The sequence below is a fragment of the Pseudophryne corroboree genome, chromosome 4 (genome assembly GCF_028390025.1).
Source record: "Pseudophryne corroboree isolate aPseCor3 chromosome 4, aPseCor3.hap2, whole genome shotgun sequence".
NCBI classification, from domain to species: domain Eukaryota; kingdom Metazoa; phylum Chordata; class Amphibia; order Anura; family Myobatrachidae; genus Pseudophryne; species Pseudophryne corroboree.
Genome location: NC_086447.1, coordinates 365,279,747 through 365,300,835, shown reverse-complemented (window position 1 = coordinate 365,300,835; position 21,089 = coordinate 365,279,747). Strand labels below are relative to the sequence as shown.

General features: G+C 43.6%; 1 pseudogene; it reads right to left on the bottom strand.

Moving 5' to 3' along the window:
* Positions 1-559: 559 nt before the first annotated feature.
* LOC134913754 (5S ribosomal RNA) lies at positions 560-678 on the bottom strand (annotated as a pseudogene).
* Positions 679-21,089: the final 20,411 nt, after the last annotated feature.

Sequence of the window (21,089 nt, the reverse complement as noted above, 5' to 3'; positions counted from 1 at the left end):
TCCATGCTTTGGTACAGGTATAACCATTTGAGGGTTGTTTTGCAAAGAAGCAAAAGAAAGACTGTTTGGTATGTCTCTCTGGGGCACACTTTATTTAAATTGACTGAATAGTAAAGTTATGAAACCATAGAATGTGTATGCAACATTAAAACTTAACTTTTAATATACTCTACAGACGAAAAGAATATTGTAAAGATAAAAATATTGCTGTGTAAATCAGCAAAATTGGTTAAAACAAGTATTAAATGGCATAAATTAGATAACGATATGGTGATATGTTACTCACTTGATTTGTAGTGGGTGGCAGAAAGTTTATCTGTACACCCACTGGGTTAAAGCGAGTATTTATGTTAGACGTTTGTCAAGAGCGAAAATATGGAAATTCTTGTTATCTCTATCAACTTATGATTAGATATACACCTGTATATTCATAAGAGAGATTCAAGAAAAAAACGGCTTTTGTATATCCGGACTCCTATTATAGTAGTCAGCTGAGGTAAATATTCTGCAATATTCACTTGCAATGAATTTTGCTGATCAACGGAAGGTATGTTCCTTAATACTACAGTACCCAGTATTCCCAGAGGGTCACCCTTTCTGGTACTGACCGGGCCCAATGCTGCTTGGATTCCAAGATCAGACGAGATCGGGCAGATCCAGCATGGTATGACTGTAGAGAATAAAGTGAATACCTCTCAGCATAGGGAATAGCTGCTACTTAAGCAAATTGCGGTTCCGTGGTCAAGAGAATGGTGTTATCAATAGCCAATTATTGGCCCGAGAAGAAAACCCCCCAAAGTCTTCAGGGGAACCAAAATATGGAGAGATTATTCACAGAGGAAATCCTCCACGCAATTTTGGTTCCCCTGAAAGCAGCTATTCCCTGATCAGCAAAATTCATTGCAAGTGAATATTGCAGAATATTTACCTCAGCTGACTACTATAATAGGAGTCCGGATATACAAAAGCCGTTTTTTTCTTGAATCTCTCTTATGAATATACAGGTGTATATCTAATCATAAGTTGATAGAGATAACAATAATTTCCATATTTTCGCTCTTGACAAACGTCTAACATAAATACTCGCTTTAACCCAGTGGGTGTACAGATAAACTTTCTGCCACCCACTACAAATCAAGTGAGTAACATATCACCATATCGTTATCTAATTTATGCCATTTAATACTTGTTTTAACCAATTTTGCTGATTTACACAGCAATATTTTTATCTTTACAATATTCTTTTCGTCTGTAGAGTATATTAAAAGTTAAGTTTTAATGTTGCATACACATTCTATGGTTTCATAACTTTACTACTCAGTCAATTTAAATAAAGTGTGCCCCAGAGAGACATACCAAACAGTCTTTCTTTTGCTTCTTTGCAAAACAACCCTCAAATAGTTTCTTCTGAACTAATGTCCGGGAGCACCGCCAACCCTGTTCTGCCTCAAAAGCCCTTTTAGGCGAAGTCGGCAGCTATATGTTGGTCACTATTCTTACTTTACATGGTATTAAAATTGTATACTAATGATTGTACAATCTGGTCCAGTGCAGACTCCAAAAACCCCCACCCAATATAATATATACAGATATAACCATGCCTGCTGGGTGCACCCCTTCATCCAGGAAGAAGGCATTTTGGAAGTCGGTCCTGGTCACAGTCAACGTGGTGAGCTCCTGTCAGCAGGACACGAAAAATGTAAGAAGCACTTTGGGGACATAGAGAAGGTCCTCAAAGGGAAGATGGCAGAGGAATGCTGCGAGGGACTCAGGGCTGGGGGTGGCCGTGCAGCAGCAGTCCCCTATATGAGCTATGAGGAGGAGTTCTAGCAAATTGTCCCCTTGAAGTTCTTCCTGGGATCCATATAGTGGGCACATACCATCCAGCATCCCCAAGTTGTCCTGATGAGTAAACAAACAAATGACCTCCTTTTATCTGTACCAGCCTAAATCAGTGCCAAGGGTTCATTTTTTAACCTCTATATATACATTTTTTCACGTTTAATTTTTTATACTCACCAATGTTGTAAAAAATATAGATTCAAAAGTAAAAAAGAAATGCATTTAAAAATATGCATGTTATTTTAAAAAACATGTGACTGTATCCATGAAGAGGTTAAAAGTTAGTGTTTATAAATCCTGTAATTGTTATCTTTACAATGTATGACTGTGTGAAACCCTAGCAGAGTAAAGGTACATACACACTTGCCGAGAAAATAAGCAACGTATCTCATTTTCATTAAAGTAGAAACGGCTGCGCAAAGTAACAGGGAAAATTATGATAACAGAGAGCCGACGTGTATAAAAAGGGGTTTCTTAAACAAAGAAAATAAAAACATGTATACACAAAATGATTAGTAAAACTTAGATACCGTGAGATAATGATATTGCTTTGCACCCTGATGGTATAAAGGCAAGACTTATCTACCAATAATAGTAACTGAGTAGCAGCAAGAGACCATATAGCACTGATTGTACTCTGAATAGGGATAGTGAATAATGGATAAGTATGAGTCCACAATCAAATTGAATGGGTACAGTTCAGTTTGCCACTAATAAGCAGTATAGAAATGTTGCAGTTCCATGATACAATGTAATTGCCGTATTGGAGATAGGCGGAGTGTGTTATGCTGTTAAAATACCTCTCATGTGGGCTGGTACAACCGAGCGTCCTCGGTTGAAAGTCCTGCAGTGCCCACAGCGTGGTGCTTGGTGAGAGGGATATATTCCGTTCATTGATCGCGGGAGGCTGGATGCCGCGTGTTGGTAAGAGGCAACTCTGACAGAAGTGCGGTGTCCGTGTAGTGCCTCTCCAGGGTACGGTACTGCTGTGGCTTGTTCCCGTTCGGCAGTTGCGGGAGGCTAGTTGGCCGCATGCTGTGAAGAAGCGTCTTACGGCGGTCACAGTGCAGAGATGAATGGGGCTGCTCAGAGACAAGTACTGTTAAGCGGGTGCAAAGTTCAGGGTATCGCCAGATAGCAGAGTCCTAACGCGTTTCGTCACGTAACCCGTGACTTTCTCAAAGGTGTGCCTGCAGGCCATAAGTGATTGTAGATTACTGTACTTTAAGTTACTGTAGTTACAGGTACAGTACATTATAGCATGGGCTGCTGTAGCAGCAGGTATCCGGTCTATACAGCACTGTATCTGTGGTAAACAAATGGTTAAACAAGGCCCAAACATTAACCAGAGTCAAAAGGTCAATTTGTTTTTTTTTTACACTTTTCCAATATTTTTTACATTTACTATCCATGTCAAAAGCGACACCATCTAGGTCGACACACCATGTCAACCTATATCTGGTGTCAACCAATTGGTGTCGACCTAGATGGTGTCGCTTTTGAAATTGGTTGACACCAGATATACTGTAGGTTGACATGGCCGTTAAGTTGACATGGAAAAAGGTCGACATGAGTTTTACAAAAACAATTATTCTTTTTTTTAACTTGTATATATAGTTCTTTACAATCCATGTGGTCTACGATTGTCTATTGTATCATGCAGTGTACAGTATATGCAGTGTGTCACAGTGTATCATGCTGTGTAATTGCAACGTGTCATGCAGTGTACATTCAGTATATGGTATTGTGCAGTGAGTGTAATGCATAGTGAATCACATCGTGCAATGTACTGTATACACATGTGGTAATTGCAGTGTTTTGTGCAGTGTACAGTACATGCATTGTATCATATTTTACAGGGAAATGTGCAGTGTATCATGCAGTGTAATGTGCAGTTTGTCGTATCACGCAGTGTATTGTGCAGTGTACTGTATCACATAGTGCAGTGCATACAGTATGCAGTGTCGTGCAGTGCATCGTGTGGTGTAATTGCAGTGTGTTGTGCAGTGTACCTGCAGCGTATTGTGCAGTGTATCGTGCAGTGTAATGTGCAGTTTGTCGTATCATGCAGTGTATTGTGCAGTGTACTGTATCACATAGTGCAGTGCATATGCAGTGTCGTGCAGTGCATCGTGTGGTGTAATTGCAGTGTGTCGTGCAGTGTACCTGCAGCGTATTGTGCAGTGTATTGTGCAGTGTAATGTGCAGTTTGTCGTATCATGCAGTGTATTGTGCAGTGTACTGTATCACATAGTGCAGTGCATATGCAGTGTTGTGCAGTGCATCGTGTGGTGTAATTGCAGTGTGTCGTGCAGTGTACCTGCAGCATATTGTGCAGTGTATCGTACATTATCATTCAGTATAACGTGCAGCTGTTATTGCAGTCTCCTGCCTCCCACGCTGAGAGTCCCGGGTTTTATTCCCAAAGTGCCAATCAATATTTTTTTGTTATAAGGGAGATTTGTATTTCAGATAGTACAGTATTCTAAGGGACCTTACTGTGGCAGAAATTATTCTAAGGGACGTTACAGTGGCCTAATGTATTCTGACGTGCATTACTCTTGCATAATGTGTTATAAGGTTCATGACTGTGGCAGATCTCTACTTTGTGACGTAATGTGGATATACTACTGCACTACTGTGACATACAGTACAGTAACGTGAATAAGGTGCTCTACTGTGTGACACAACGTGAATCAAGGACAGTACTGTGATGTGACGTGAATAAACTGCACTACTGTGACGTGACGTGAGTAAGATGAATTCAGGTGAGTACTGCATCATCTGTCATGAAATCAATTTATACTGTAATGAACAGTACTGAGATGGTTAAGGGTGGGAGGGTCGCATGTTGATGTGTGTCATAATGTTTATAAGGGCAATGCTAATGTGTGTCACAATGTCTATAAAGGTAGTGTTCTGTCTAATACCCTGGACCTACTGTAGTGTAGTGATACTGTAAGTGTACTGTATGTCACATTTAGAAATGTGCCCCTTAAGTTTTGAAGACAGTACAGTACACTATGCCCTCCTGAGTGATTAGGTGCAGGGTACTAGAATGAACAATTCCATTGATTGTGATGTCATAAAGATGCTGTCAATGTTGAATTTCATTGGCTGTACAGTATGCTGCCATTATACTGCCTATATATTTTTACAGGGCTGGTAGCACGACGGCACAGAAGGCGGGACAGGCCCCGCCAAGCTGGTAAGTATTGTCAAATACAGTAGTGTACATAGTGATTTATACAGTCCCACCCCCCTGTCCTTACCAGCACAGATAACTCACTGCAATCCGGATGGGAGGGAGGGTGGGACACTTCCTGTGAGATCCGGTGGCCTGTGATGTTAAGAATGTCTGTTTTCAAAAATAAATGTAAATATTAAACACACAGTATAAATAACATTGTAGATAGCTGAATAATACCCGTGCTTTGCTACGGGATGAGGATGGTAAATTACAGTGATAGTTGTTTGTTAATTTACGTTTGTTGGCGATCTAGTATACTGTATACTTTCGACATACTGTATCTGGCTTCTCTGATGCAGATTGTGTAGTGGCCAGACCCCTTTTTGGTCCCCTCGCTCTTCCCACTATACAACTCTCAGTCTGTGGCTTCTTTATGCCTCCATTCCCCTCCTCACATCATGTCACTGCCACTGTCACATGCAGCCCTGTCATCACTGACACATCACTCATCTCCTGATATACTCTGTGCTGCTGGGGACCCTGCTCCTCCCATTATATAACTCTCAGTCTGTGACTTCCTTCTGCCTCCATTCCCCTCTTCACATCATGTCGGTGCTCCTGTGAAATTATCTTTTTTTTTTTATAGTTTCTTATATAGTGCAGCACATTAACTATCTCCTGATATACTCTGTGCTGCAGGGGGACCATGCTACTGTACTTCCAGTGTATAACTCTCAGTGTATGGGTTTGTTCTACCTGCATTACCCTCCTCACATCATGTCACTGTCCATGTCACATGCAGCCCTGTTATCACTGACATACTGTATCAGGGGCGGAACTACTGGCGGGGCAGGCAGTGCATTGCACTGGGGCCCCGCCGCACTCAAGGGCCCACAGCCGCCGGCATTTAGAACAGATTGACATGCGGACGAGCGTCCGCATGTCAATCTGCGGTCTCCTCTCCCTCCTTGCCGCAGTGCCTGCTCCCCCGGCCCCCCCTCCCCCCTCTATGTGTTGGAGGGACACGAGCGCATCGCGCGTCTCTCCTGTGTCCCTCCTGGCTCTCCCCCGGCCGGTCTAAGGAAGCATGTGCCGTTCGTGAGCTCTGATTGGCTCATGAACGGCACATGCTTCCTTAGACCGGCCGGGGGAGAGCCAGGAGGGACACAGGAGAGCCGCGCGATGCGCTCGTGTCCCTCCAACACATAGAGTGGGGAGGGGGGGCCGGGGGAGCAGGCACTGCGGCATATACCTGGCACTGGGGGGACAAATCTGGCACTGGGGACATATACCTGGCACTGGGGGGACAGATCTGGCACTGGGGACATATACCTGGCACTGGGGGGACAGATCTGGCACTGGGGACATATACCTGGCACTGGGGGGACAGATCTGGCACTGGGGGCATATACCCGGCACTGGGGGGGGGCATATACCTGGCACTGGGGGGGGCATATACCCAGCACTGGAGGCATATACCTGGCACTGGGGGGGAAGCAGGCACTGGGGGGGAATATCTGGCACTGGGGGCATATACCCGGCATTGGGGGGGGCATATACCCGGCACTGGGGGCATATACCCGGCACTGGGGGCATATACCTGGCACTGGGGGGGGGAAGCAGGCACTGGGGGGAATATCTGGCACTGGGGGCATATACCTGGCACTGGGAGCATATAACTGGCACTGGGGGGGCATGTACCTGGCACTGGGGGCATATACCTGGCACTGGGGGCATATACCTGGCACTGGGGGGGAATATCTGGCACTGTGGGAGAATATCTGGCACTGGGGGGGCATATACCCGGCACTGGGGGCATATACCCGGCACTGGGGGCATATAACTGGCACTGGGGGGGCATGTACCTGGCACTGGGGGCATATACCTGGCACTGGGGGCATATACCTGGCACTGTGGGAGAATATCTGGCACTGGGTGCATATACCTGGCACTGTGGGGGAATATCTGGCACTGGGAGCATATGTGGCACTGGGAGCACGGCCCTAGCAACAAGCACTACCCCCTAGCAACGAGCATGACACCCAGTGCATGAAACCCCTGGCAACGAGCATGACATCCTGGCACCGTGCATGGAACCAAGTGCATGAAAACCCTGGCAACAAGCAGGTAATTTAAAAGTAATAGGAAGCCTTACTGTAGAACTTAATGTGTAATGGGCATTACGGTGTGTGGCATAATGTATCACGGACATTGCAGTGTGTGTCATAATGTATCTGGCATTACGGTGTGTTGTATACTATATCACGGGCATTGTGGTATGTGGTATAATGTCTCAGGATCATTGTGGTGTGTGTCATACCGTGTCACAGACATTGTATGTGCTATAATGTATCAGGGGCATTGCAGTGTGTAGCATAATGTATAACGGGCAATGCGGCGCACACATTTTTCTACCTTTGCTAGTGCCAATTACGGGGTGTATGGGGGGGGGGGGGCGCCGAAGGATTTTTTGGCTTGGGGGAGAAAAATTTCTAGTTACGCCACTGGTCACAATGACTCATTGTATGTCATGCCGCAGCCGCACACCAGCGCTCCCGTGACCCGCCCGTCATAAGGAACGATTCTGGCCACCCGCACACGAAGGAGGGAGGTGGGTCCGTCCCTCTCTCCCTCATATACAAACAGGTCACAGTCTCTCGGTGAAGGAGAGAGCCGCAGCAGCGCTTTGTTACTGGTGGAGGCGCTGCTGCTGCTGCTCCTCTGCTTCACTATAGGCTGTCTCTGAGAACAGCAGCAGCAGCAGCGCCTCCACCAGTAACACAGCGCTGCTGCGGCTCCCTCCTTCACCTCCCTCCTCCTTCTTCTCTACTGCCCGGGAATCGTCAGACGCTGCACCGAGGAGCCTGAGCCAGCGGAGAGGGTAAGTATAATTCTCTTTCTTTCTTTCTTTCTTTCTTTCTTTCTTTCTTTCTTTCTTTCTTTCTTTCTTTCTTTCTTTCTTTCTTTCTTTCTTTCTTTCTTTCTTTCTTTCTCTTTCTTTTTTTATTTGTTGGGACTGCCTGCCGCAATGTGTAAAAAGGGGGGACTGCCTGCCGCTATGTATAAAAATGGGGAATCTGCCTGCCGCAATGTGTAAAAATGGGGAATCTGCCTGCCGCAATGTAAAAATGGGGAATCTGCCTGCCGCTATGTATAAAAATGGGGAATCTGCCTGCCGCAATGTAAAAATGGGGAATCTGCCTGCCGCAATGTGTAAAAATGGGGAATCTGCCTGCCGCTATGTATAAAAATGGGGAATCTGCCTGCCGCTATGTATAAAAATGGGGAATCTGCCTGCCGCTATGTATAAAAATGGGGAATCTGCCTGCCGCTATGTATAAAAATGGGGAATCTGCCTGCCGCTATGTGTAAAAAGGTAGAATCTGCCTGCCGCTATGTGTAAAAAGGTAGAATCTGCCTGCCGTAATGTGTAAAAAGGGCACGCTATCTGCCGTTATGTGTAAAAGTGTATGGTGTCTGCCGTAATGTGTAAAATGGGGACGCTGTCTGCCGTAATGTGTAAAATGGGGACGCTGTCTGCCGTAATGTGTAAAAAGTGCACGCTGTCTGCCGCTATGTGTAACGAGGGCACGCTGTCTGCCGCTATGTGTAACGAGGGCACGCTGTCTGCCATTGTGTAAAAAGTGTATGCTGTCTGCCGCTATGTGTAACGAGGGCACGCTGTCTTCCGTTATGTGTAAAAAGTGCACGCTGTCTTCCGTTATGTGTAAAAAGGGGAATCTGTTCGCTGTAAGGAGTAAAAGGGTCTCTACCTGGTGTAGTGGTGCTACTGTGCGGCGTAATTTGAAGAATGGAGACTACTGTGCACCGTTTTATGAATTGGTATTATTTTGTGGACACACCCCTTCCCCACGAAGCCACGCCACTATGTATTTTTGCGCGCACTGCCCATGGGGTGGACTTGGATGGGATGGGGGGGGGGGCCCAAAGCATTTTGTTGCACCTGGGCCCACCGCTTGCTTGTTCCGCCACTGTACTGTATCATGCATGTCCTAATATAGTCTGTGCTACTGGCCCACCCCTAGGGGTGCTAGGGGTGTCTTATCCCCACAGTGTTTGTTCCCAGCCTGTAAGTCATATGTGTACCGAGTGTGTTGTAAATAGGTCCAGGCAGTCAGGAGTTATGCTGTCCGCTGATATACTCTGTGCTGCTGTCTCCCTCTAGGGGTGCTAGGGATTTCTAATTGTATTAGTGGCATCCACCGTGTTTTAATACGCTCGTATGACAAATTTTCCCACAGTACCACCACCACCTGCCCGCCCGCACCCGATGCATGACCCGGAGGAGGCGCCGCCAGGCACCAGTGCTGCCGGTAAGCACACTACTCTCTGATTACTGCTTCGCTTCCCAATGGTATTGTGTAACGAGAACTCTGGTGCGACTGTCATCGTTACACTACTGTACATGTGTCCTGGATACTGTACAGTACATGTTACAAATTGACAGCTTCACTTACAGTACTGTTATTTTTTCTCCCACAGTACCACCACCACCACCACCACCTGCCCGCCCGCACCCGACGCGTGGCCCGGAGGAGGCGCTGCCAGGCACCAGTGCAGCCGGTAAGCACACTACTCTCTGATTACTGCTTTGCTTCCCAATGGTATTGTGTATCGAGCATTCTGGTGCGACTGTCATCGTTACACTACTGTACATATGTCCTGGATACTGTACAGTACACGTTACAACTTGACAGCTTCACTTACAGCACTGTTATTTTTTTTCCCACAGTACCACTGCCAGCTGCCCGCCCACACCCACCACAGGGCCAGGAGGAGGAAGCGCCACCAGGCCCCATCTCATCCGGTAAGCACACTACTCTCCAATTTTTGCCTCGCTTCCCAATGGGATTGTGTAACAAAAATTCTGTTGCGACTTTCATGACTTGGGATCACGGTGGTCGAGATCCTGGTGCTGGAATCCACACACCCCTGAAAATGGCGGTGTTGATGTCTCAAATTGGGTGGGAGACCGGCTTCATGATCCCAACAGACAGGATCCTAATCGTAAGGACGCCGGATGCAATGCGTATACAGCCAGGAAAGGGAAAGTTACATTTAGGCACCACCAGGGGGCACTTAGGGTTAAGCACCAAGGGGTAGGTTTAGGCTGCAGGAGGGAATCTTTAGGGTTAGAGGGGAGAGGGTTATTACAGTCTCAGTGGTGCAAGTACAGTAGACATTTTTTCTTAGTGGTACTGATAGTTGAAATGGGTGTCATGAGGGGGCGTGGTAACACAAAACTATGGGAGTTGCTACATGACAATAGGGGCATGGCCACATTATGCCAGACACTGTAATGCCCCTTACACATTATGCCAAACACCATAATGCCTTACACACAGTATTATACCACACACCATAATGCCTATTACAGTACATATTATGCCACACACAGTTATGCCGCTGACACCATTTTATGTACCACTCAAAATTGCCCCTTATAAATTATGCACCAGTGGAGGGCTGATGGTACTGTGTATCACCACCAAATTTCTTAATGGTACTCCATACCACCCTACTGTTCTTTCACAACTGGTTACAGTACTATACTTAACGAACCATTGTTTGGATTTTCGCATTTGGAATTTTTGCATTTGGGGTGCCATCATCTGGATACTGAACGATACTGAGGGAGCGAGTAGGGTTAGGGTTATGCTGCGGCCATGGGTGGTTAGGTTTAGGCAACACCAGGGGGGACTTAGGGTTAAACACCAAGTGGGATGTTTAGGCTGCTTGAGGGTAGGTTTTTGGTTAGGGGGGGAATATACTTAACAACCCCCTGTGGGGATTTTCCGATTTGGTATTTTTGCATTCGGGATGCCATCATCGGGATACTGAGCGCCGGCATACTGTATCTTATGATATTTTATGATTTATTTGTATCCATTATTTACTGTACTGTATTTCATTGTACTGTACAGTAGCTTATGATACAGTGTTATTTTTCCACAGCAGCACGTGCCCCACCCACCCAGGAGCCCCCACCTGACCAGCAGAGCTCCGGAAATGGTAATCATTATTTTTGTTACAGACACTAGTTTCCTACAGTATTACTGTAATTTTTTTATTTTACAATACTTGTTATCTTTTACACACAGATCGCCTCATTATTGACACGGAGGAGGAGGAGGAGGAGGAGGAGATGGGGGAGCCCTCAGGCCAGCCTGGTAAGAATTGTAATCTACTGTACAGTACTCTACTGTACTATATTGTACATTTATTATTTATTGATTTATTAACAGTTTCTTACCGTATATAGTGCAGCATACAGTAATCCGTTGCGCTTTACAATTAGAATAACAGTCATAGAACAAAACTGGGTAAAAACAGACAGACATACAGTAGAGGTAGGAAGGCCCTGCTCGCAAGCTTACAATCTATAGGGAAATAGGTGAGGTTATGTGTTCTGTACATAGAGGATGTAATTGGATAGGGAAGCATTGCAGGTTATGTGGGTGGCTCTGGAATATGATACAGTAGGCTTGTCTGAAGAGGTAAGTTTTCCATTTGTGTACCAATGGCTTGGGTTCGCGTGACCAGTGGTCAGGATTCCAGCAGTCAAGTGACCGACAGTGGCATCCTGATTGCAGAAATCCCATCAGGTTGAGGTACGGTATTCGAAACCCTCCTCCACTACCCCCACAGGGACCTGTGATGGTGGATTCCAGTTGGGACAAATTAATACTCTGTGAGGAGGATGTACACAGTGAAAGGGGTGAGGAATCGGAGGATGAGGATGAGGTCAACATCTTGCCTCTGTAGAGCCAGTTTGTGCAAGGAGAGATTGATTGCCACAGTCGTGTGGCAGACTCTGTCGCTGAAATGATTGGTTTGTTAAAGTGTGCATGTCCTGTTTATACAACATAAGGGTGGGTGGGAGGGCCCAAGGACAATTCCATCTTGCACCTCTTTTTCTTCTTGTCATCATGTGCTGTTTGGGGCCTAGTTTTTTTTAAGAGACATCCTGTCTGCACTGCAGTGCCACTCCTAGATGGGCCATGTGTTTGTACCGCACACTTGTGTCGCTTAGCTTAGTCATACAGCTACCTCATTGCACCTCTTTTACTTCTTTGCATGATGTGCTGTTTGGGGCCTAGTTTTTTTAAGTGCCATCCTGTCTGCAACTGCAATGCCACTCCGAGATGGGCCAGGTGTTTGTGCTCCACACTTGTGTTGCTTAGCTTAGTCATACAGCTACCTCATTGCACCTCTTTTTCTTCTTTGCATCATGTGCTGTTTGGGGCCTATTTTTTAAATCTGCCATCCTGTTTGCCACTCCTAGATGGACCAGGTGTTTGTGCCGTACACTTGTGTCGCTTAGCTTAGTCATACAGCCACCTCGGTGCAACCTTTTGGCCTAAAAACAATATTATGAGGTGTGAGGTGTTCAGAATAGACTGGAAATGTGTGGAAATTAATGTTATTGAGGTTAATAATACAGTAAGAGCAAACTTACCCCCAAATTATGTGATTTTAGCTGGTTTTATTTCCCCCCCAAAATTATCTAGATCCAAAACCAAAACCAAAACACGAAAGGGTGGTTTTGGTAAAACCAATCCAAAACCAAAACACGAGCAGGGAATTAGAACCAAAACAAAAACACAAAACACGAAAAGTGCCCGCCACACATCTCTATAAGAAATGTAGTGTTTTGTTAGCATTGGTGCATGTTGGTTCACACTGGGGAACAGGAAATAGGGCATTATTTAGATGATTTTCTATTTATTGGTCCGGCAGGTGTAAGAAACTACTGGAAACTTCTGACTTCGGGGTCTTGGTGGCAGAGGATAAGATGGTTGGTCCAGTATCAGTACTGACTTTTTTGGGAATAGAATTTGACTCTTGTGAAGGTTGTTGTCGCGCGCCTGAGGATAAGGTGGAGCGCTTCAGGGACGAGATTGTTCAGGCCATAGCTATTGGCAAGGTTACGCTTCGACAAACTCAGTCAAGCTCAGTCTTTTTTAGGTTTGTTTAATTCTGTATGCAGAGTTATTCCTATGGGGAAGGTTTTTTGCAGAAAGTTGTAGAGAGCTACAGCTGGCATCAAGCGTACCAGGCATTTTATAAGTTTGTCCGGGGAGATTCGTAGGGACATGCATATCTGGGATGAGTTTCTGCGTGATTTCAATGGTGTGCATATTTGTCCATCAGGGCCTAAGTCCAGTGTGGATATGCAGCTGTTTATTGGCGTAGCCAGTGCTCATTGTTTTGGGGTTTATTTGGCAGGCAGGTTGTGTGCCGGCCTGTGGCCGGAAGATTGTCATGCCAAAGGTTTGACTGGAAATATGTTGCTGCTGAAATTGTTCCCTATTATGGTGGCTTTGGAGCTCTTGCATGCGGAATTGGCTAATGCTTCTGTGTTTTTTTGGTGCAACAATTTAGTGAATAGTCAACAGCCTCTGGTCTGCCTGCTTTACGCCTGCTTGCTCAAATTGTGCTGCATTGCCTGCAAGCGAACATTGTGTTTTGTGCCAGGCATGTGCCAAGAGTGGAGAATAGTGTTGTTGTGCTTCAACTGGGGGCAGTTTAGTGTGCTTGCATCAGATGCATATGTATCTGGTGACTCTTGCCCATCTTATGTCTGGCAGGTAATTTGGCCAGATTGGAGCGGCTAGCCCTACAGTCCCTGGCACCTTCTACTCTTCGGGCCTACAAAGCTGCAGTGTAAGAGTGGGAACTATATGCCTGGCTGGGGCGTAAACAAAGTAGGAGTAAATATATTTTGCTTCTGACCTTTTTGTGGAGGTATTTTCTAGAGATGTGCAGCGGGCATTTTTCTTGTTTTGTGTTTTGGTTTTGGTTCTGGTACCATGCTCGTGTTTTGGATTTGGATTTGTTTTACCAAAACCACCCTTTCGTGTTTTGGTTTTGGATCTGGATGATTTTTGAAAATTTTATAAGAAAAATAAATCACTTAAAACCATTCTGGCTCCCAGTCATTTGAAGACTCTCTGTACTATCAACTCTGAGACAGGTTCCGATTGGCTCAGGAGAAAGCCAAGCGGATTTCACAAGTGCAGTAAATCAAAGTACATTATGTGTTTACATATGTAGAAGAAACCTACCACCGGCTACTTACCTTTTTCTAAAGATGAATATCACCTTAGATCTTTTATGAACTGTGACTCAAAATATGTAATTTACCTTTTAACATGTAGTTGCGGCCTGCATTATGTAGGCCGCACCACCAGACAACTACGAGTTCGTTTCCTTGAACATCGAAGGAATATGATTAAAAAATGCCCTACACATAGTGTATCTAGGCACTTTTCTTTGAAACATTCTGCTGATCCTACACATTTGTCTGGGGTGTGGTTCATTAGGTCGACATGCATTGGGTTGACATGGTCATTAGGTTGACATGGGCATTAGGTCGACATGGAAAAAGGTCGACATGAGGTTTTTTTTACTGTTTTTGGTGTAGTTTTCTTCGTAAAGTGATGTGGAACCCCATCGCTTCGCTCGCCATGCTTCGGGCAAGGTGCCTCGCTCCGCTACCGCTGCGCTCGGCACAGGTTACCATTCCCAATTGTAGTCCACGTGGATCATTAAGTATGAAGAAGGTGAAAAAATGAAAAAAATTGCGAAAAACTCAAGTCGACCTTTTTTTGCATGTCGACCTAGTACATGTCGACCTAATGACCATATCAATCTAGTGACCATGTTGACCTAATGCATGTCAACCTTCAGTGGTCGACCCAATGTATGTCGACCTAATGCTTGTCGACCTAACGACCACCTCCCATTTATATGTATTGAGCATTGCATTCCTACTGCCAGAAGCGGAGATCGATTAAAAAAACTCTGTCCATGAGAAGTTTTTTGGATGCTTAAGTTCAATTCACTGTATCCTGAGGGTCTCAATGAGACCACTGAACTAAATTCTGTTTTATAATAAATGCTATAATCTCTCACTCATATAATTTTATACATGTGATATACAGCATAACATCATGTCTATATCCTTATATATGATCCGATATTATATATTAAGGATATTTATTTAAACAATTGTAAAATAAATAATTCTGCTCTGAATTCTGTATATGGAAAGAAATGTATATTGCTGGCAATTGTCGAAGTCAAAAATATTACATAGAGAGAACATACAGACTCCATACATTATGAGTCGCTAAGCTTGCAAATAAGCGCATCGAGCACAGCAATATATGGTAACATACACATTTACACAGACATGCCACAAAGATAGATTCAACACATATTTCATACAGCACATAAACTGAACATATCAAGCGCCAGACATCATAAGGTTTTTAAATTATATAATGGAGTAACGTCATGTATGTGTATTATTGGAGTGGAGCAAGATGGACATGTCGTGCTTGGTGTCACAGTAACCAGATTAATGTATAGATTAATTTGATGCCTGTTATTAGGTTGTAGCACATTGCCATGAGTAGTTATGATTGAATGTAGAAATATAAAGCCACAATTCTGATGAGAACAAAAGGATTCCATTTAAAGCATGTGATGGACAGGAAACTCAGGCCAGCCCTTTTGATGTCTTTAAGGCTTGCATATGAACTGACCAATGACTCATCATGAATGAGAAAGTTCCCTCTCCTAGACTAGTAACAAGAGATGTGTGCACTCCCCCAAAATACATAGTATATAGGTGATCACACACACAGTCAGCTCTGTTCTTTGTCCCAGATGATGGTGGAGATGCTGACTGTCCAGTGGCTGCATGATTTTACAGAGAGAGAGAGAGAAAGAGAGAGAGAGAGAGAGAGAGAGAGAGAGTGAGTGATATGGAGTGGAGACTTTATTTGAGCAAAATATGGTGATGTATTGCTGGCCATGTATGTATTTGAATTAGTTTGTGATAACTGCTTACTGTGTAAATTGTAACCATGTAACTATATATATATATATATACATATATATATATACTGTACATTGTGATATATTGAATACATATCCTTTTAATAACAAATATATACATCAATGAGCTTTGGAACTCAGATAATGTGTGGGTGTATTGTTTTCTCTTATGGGATGCAGTGTTTTGCTATGTATAGCGCACATTCATAGCACATGGTAATAAGATGCGCAGGCGTCCACAGTATATATTAGAGCTGGCATTTTAAATATTTGTTAGAAAGCAATTTGACTTTTAACAGATAGGGGCTCTGCCGGGATATCACGTTCATAATGATGCACTGTACATTACAAACGCGGCTGTGATCGAACAGCTAACGGTGGACGCATTGCGACGCTGACGAATCACATCCATGTGTTCTGTTGTGTTACCAGTAGGCTGCTGATGTGAAATTCAATGGACAGTGTGTTTCTCACAATATTTAAAATGCTAAAGCGTATTTTTATTGTTGCAAAACAAAGTTCAAATAAGTCATATTGTGTTTGATTCAGATTGGATTGTTTATCTGTTAAGTAGATTTAAAGTACATTTAAAAGTTGCTGCATAGCCATAATATAGCTGTGTTAGTATGCTGAGAAATTTTGTATACTTTTTAAACTCAGGCCTAAAGTAACTTTGGTGCCTGTATAGAGTGTGATTTCTTTGTGACAAAGGAGCAGCATGGTCTGTCCTCCATTTTGGACTAGCCACATGGCCTGTCCACCATCTTGTGTTAGCCTCATGGATGTGGAAGGGGGAGGAGCAGTGGCCATTTTAGGAAGGTCACTTTCTAAATAGCTGGCTTTCAGTCTGGTCAGAACAATCAGTTTCCTTTGTCACAAAGTTTCCACATATCTACAAATCCAGCACCATTTATGAGTTACCAATGAATTTATTTAATCCATGCCATAATCAATTACAAATAGTTTCAATTGGGCCTAGTGAGAGTAAATGGTGAGATAAGTGAATGTTTTTTTTCTCTTGTCTATGTGTAATTACCTTACATCAAGTGGGGGTTGCACACAGATAGAAAAAGGAAAGAGAGGTTTTGTTTTTTTCTTTCTTTTCTTCCAAGATTTGTGGAGTCTGTTTACTAGGGTAGGATAGCCATTGAAATGCAAATTAACCTGTGTAACTACTTTCTTGTAGTAGTGAAAAGCAAACATCTTTGATATGCAAATTAGAGGCAGTGAAGAGGTCAGGTGTCTCATAGGAGTGCAGTAAATGGTATATTTATATAATATTATTATAATTATGTGTATATTTATATCAGTGTATGTTCTGCAAGATAGCTATCCAATCTGAATCATATCATTTAAATTATAGATTATTGCAGTCATTATAGATCTGTGTGAAATCAGATACATTTGTTTGCTATATATATATTTGAATTAGTGTGTTAAGGGAGTAATTATAAAAACATGAAACGCAGTTCTGGCCTAGTCGTTAAAGGTTTATACAGAAAAACTGGGTGTTGTGTTTATGAGCGATAGTAGCTTTTATTGCTCATATTTATAGAGACTGTATGGTTTGTTGAATTGCGGACGCATTTTTGTACACGTGGTACGGAGAAAGTACAGGGTCGCACACGTGGTATAAAAGGCACGCACGGTCGCGTGTTTACGCAAGGTTGCGTAGGATTGCAGGCGCAAAGTCTAACCACACGATAGTTGTTCAATTAAAGGCGGGATAGTATACATTTAATACAATAGCACATAACTATCTGATTTCAAAAGCAGATTAGTGTAAGACTTTGTTTAGACGGTACTGCCTTTGGGTTAAAACCATCAATCGGAGGGAGTGGTATTTTCTGTACAGAAAAGAAAAACGAGGTGTATCTGAGTGAGTGAAAACAGGAGTGAGTGTATTGAACCCCGAGGAGAAATTGGGATCCCGTGGAAACACTGGGTTAGTAGAGGCTCAGTGGCGTAAGGGATCGCAACCCTACGTATTGTCTAGGTGGTCTAGGTAGTCTGAAGTGGTCTAGGTGATTTAGGCATCCCAAATCTAGGTGGTCTAGAGTGGTCTAGGTGTTTCAGGTAACAGCAATCGTAGGGCGGATAGATAATGAGTGTCTATAGGCTGCGCGATTGAACCGCACGCCCGTGTGTTTAACACAGCACAACGTGATACTATTGTGTCATAGGCGCTGTGGAAAGCATACACAGGCGTGATTGTGTAAACAAGGGGTTTTTCTTTGATAACGTCGGGAAATATCCCTGGTGGGCTTCCACTGGAAAGGGGGATCGATAGTCTGTTTCTCTCCCTACAAAAAATTCCAGTGGAAAGATACCGAAAAGGAATTTTTCGCTGCCTCTCTCAGGACAATATTCCAACAGAACTTCCACCGAAAGAAATTACGGTGCTGTAAGGTCTGATAGGAGCCCTAAGTTGGGTACATCCCGATCCACTATCGACAGTGTATCGTAGTACTGGCCAGCGCAAGAGCGGGTGAAGAGTGCTCAGAGAACTTTCACCGTCTGCTTGTATTGTGTATTTTGGTGTTTGTGGGAAAAGGCCCACAAATATGGGAGCCAGTTGCTCAAGCGAGAGACGTTTAGCCAGGGTTCAGGCAGGAGAATTGCGGCCCAGGGGGTCAGCAAGGTTTATTATGTGTGAGAAATATGGTCCACACGCGGAGGCTTTTTGCAAATGAATGGGTACGTATGACTGCTGATGATAGGGCATCATCCCCTGAGGTTGGTGAGTTTGATCCTGAGGTATTGCAGGTAGTATTTCTAACCAAAGTCATATAAGACAAGAACGGAAATATAAGAACTGTTTGAACTTGTAGCAACAATAAACAAGTAGAAAAAAAAGAGAAAGCAAGTACACCGCTATATGTAGATGTGGAAGCAGTTACGGCCAGCATACAAACTATAGAAAATAATAAATATATGAAAAATATGAATGTAACCTATATATGTACTAATGAATGTTGAAGATTTATCTAGGAGGAGAAGGCGACCTGACTGGTTTCAGCCATTTCTCATGCACTCAGAGGAGTATCCAACCGGTAAAAGAAGAGCAGTAGCCTGCGGAGGAAGTGGCTGAGACCAGTGGAACTGGTAAGTATGGTGTTATTCATGTACATATATAGTAAAACCCAAAAATAAAATAAAAAAAATCAAGAAAGTAACGTCAGAAATGGAGAAAAACCTGTCCGCACATTAGTATTTGCCAGTAGGAAAGTGGACAGAGACAGGGTAACCCACGAGTATTTCTTTTAGTTACCATATAAGAAGTATTCATTCCTAGTAATGCCCCTAGTCAAGATGAGCTCGGAAATGTTTGTTGGACCATGTACAGACCCTTAATATGGAATGAGAAGGATTGAATGAATACTTCGCATGACCTAGAAGCTTGTTAATTTTTTTCCTCTTTTTGTCTTTTGCAGTACTAGAAAATTCTCCGTCTGGATAAGATCACTGGTAAACACTAATTTGTCAAATGGGAGGAACGAAAGAAGTGCAACATTACCCTTTGACAAAAACCTGCTGAAGTTACGATTGGGCCACCACAATGCTAAACCCTTTCCTTTCCTTCTTTTTCCTAACAGAAATGGCCCCTGACTAACGTAACAGAGATTTTGTTAAATGTGAAATACATACTGTATATTGTACTCCTGCTCAGGAAGTACAAGGTATGTTAGATACCCTCAAAGACTAATGTTGCATTACACTGTTCTAGATTCATGTCCATCACAGGTAGAGCAAATGATCTCACAAATACCGGGTTCCCTTTGGACCAAAGATGGACAGGACACTGTATTGATGGCTGAAGTAGTCCCAGTAGTGACACAGCATGCACAAGCTTTAAAGGGGGGTAGACAAAGTAGGTAATCAATTCCCGTAGTGCCCAATCCAGTTGTAATTTTAATAAAATCCTCTCCACCTCTACAAACTTATCTGTCACCAACCTCTATTCTGTTTCTCCACAGTTTCCTCTTCATCTTTTGCGTTCACACAGGGCTGTACAATATATGGACCCGATTACAGTTCAAACACTACATGCCTAATTGGTCCTTCAGAGTTCTGCTCGAACCAAATATATCTCACCAGCACAATAACACCAGTATTACTGCAGTGTGCCTTGTCATGCACAAAGGGTGGAGGAAGGATGAGAATACTGGTGAAGGGAAATTTTGTATAGACACTGATATGCCCGTAGGTGAACGCTGACCTGATATTTTCTTCTTCTTTCTCTCCTCTAGAGATGTTTTTTTTTCTTTTTTCTTTTTTTGAGTTATGCTCATGGTACTTTACATTGCAAACATACAACAGTTAAATTAAGATACAAATTTGTGTTCCCTACAGGAAAAGGAGGTCTGGAAGTCGAAGGGGTATGGTTAGGAGTCCCCAGGACTCTGGAGAGATGGACAAGGTAAGCCGGTGGCCCCCAGAGCATATCTCCCAAGCCTAGCTGAGGCGGCACACGGTCTGACTCATCTAGGTAAAGAAGGTATGTGCAAGCTGGTAAGAGCCTACTGGAATGCACCAGGATTCTCTTCTCATGCAGGTAAGAAAGCAATGACATGTCTTACTTGCTTGAGGAAGAATATTGGTAAGGCAATACCAACAGAGCCATCCCATATCCCTCCTGCAGACGGACCTTTTCAGGTAATACAAATCGACTTTGTACAGTTAACACCCTTAAGGAATTATTGTTATGTATTGGTGTGCACTGATGTTTTCTCAAACTGGGTAGAGGCATTTCCTGCCGCCACGGATACTGCTGTGTTTACCGCAAAGAAAATTGCGCAGAAATTTGTGTGTAGATATGATACCCCTAGAAGTAGGAGCAAAGTGATACTGGACTATTGTGATCATAGACACTGCCACTAGTATTATGTAGCATCGGAACCACTCCCAGAGTTCACCCTCGTCGAAATTTGTTTTTGTGTTTTTTTTTTATTTGGAAGACAACCTCATGTCATGATTGATCCGCACAATGATCAGAAATACACCAATGAGGTGACAGCACAGTACCTTATCGATATGAGCCAGCATGTGAGAACTTGACAAAAGAACTTGAAACTGTTGATTCCTGGTATGCCAAATACTAACTGTCTTGATTGTGAACCAAGAGACTGTGTGATTGTTCTTACGCTCAGGTTGCCTAAAAGACAGGTGGGAAGTACCGTACCAAGTT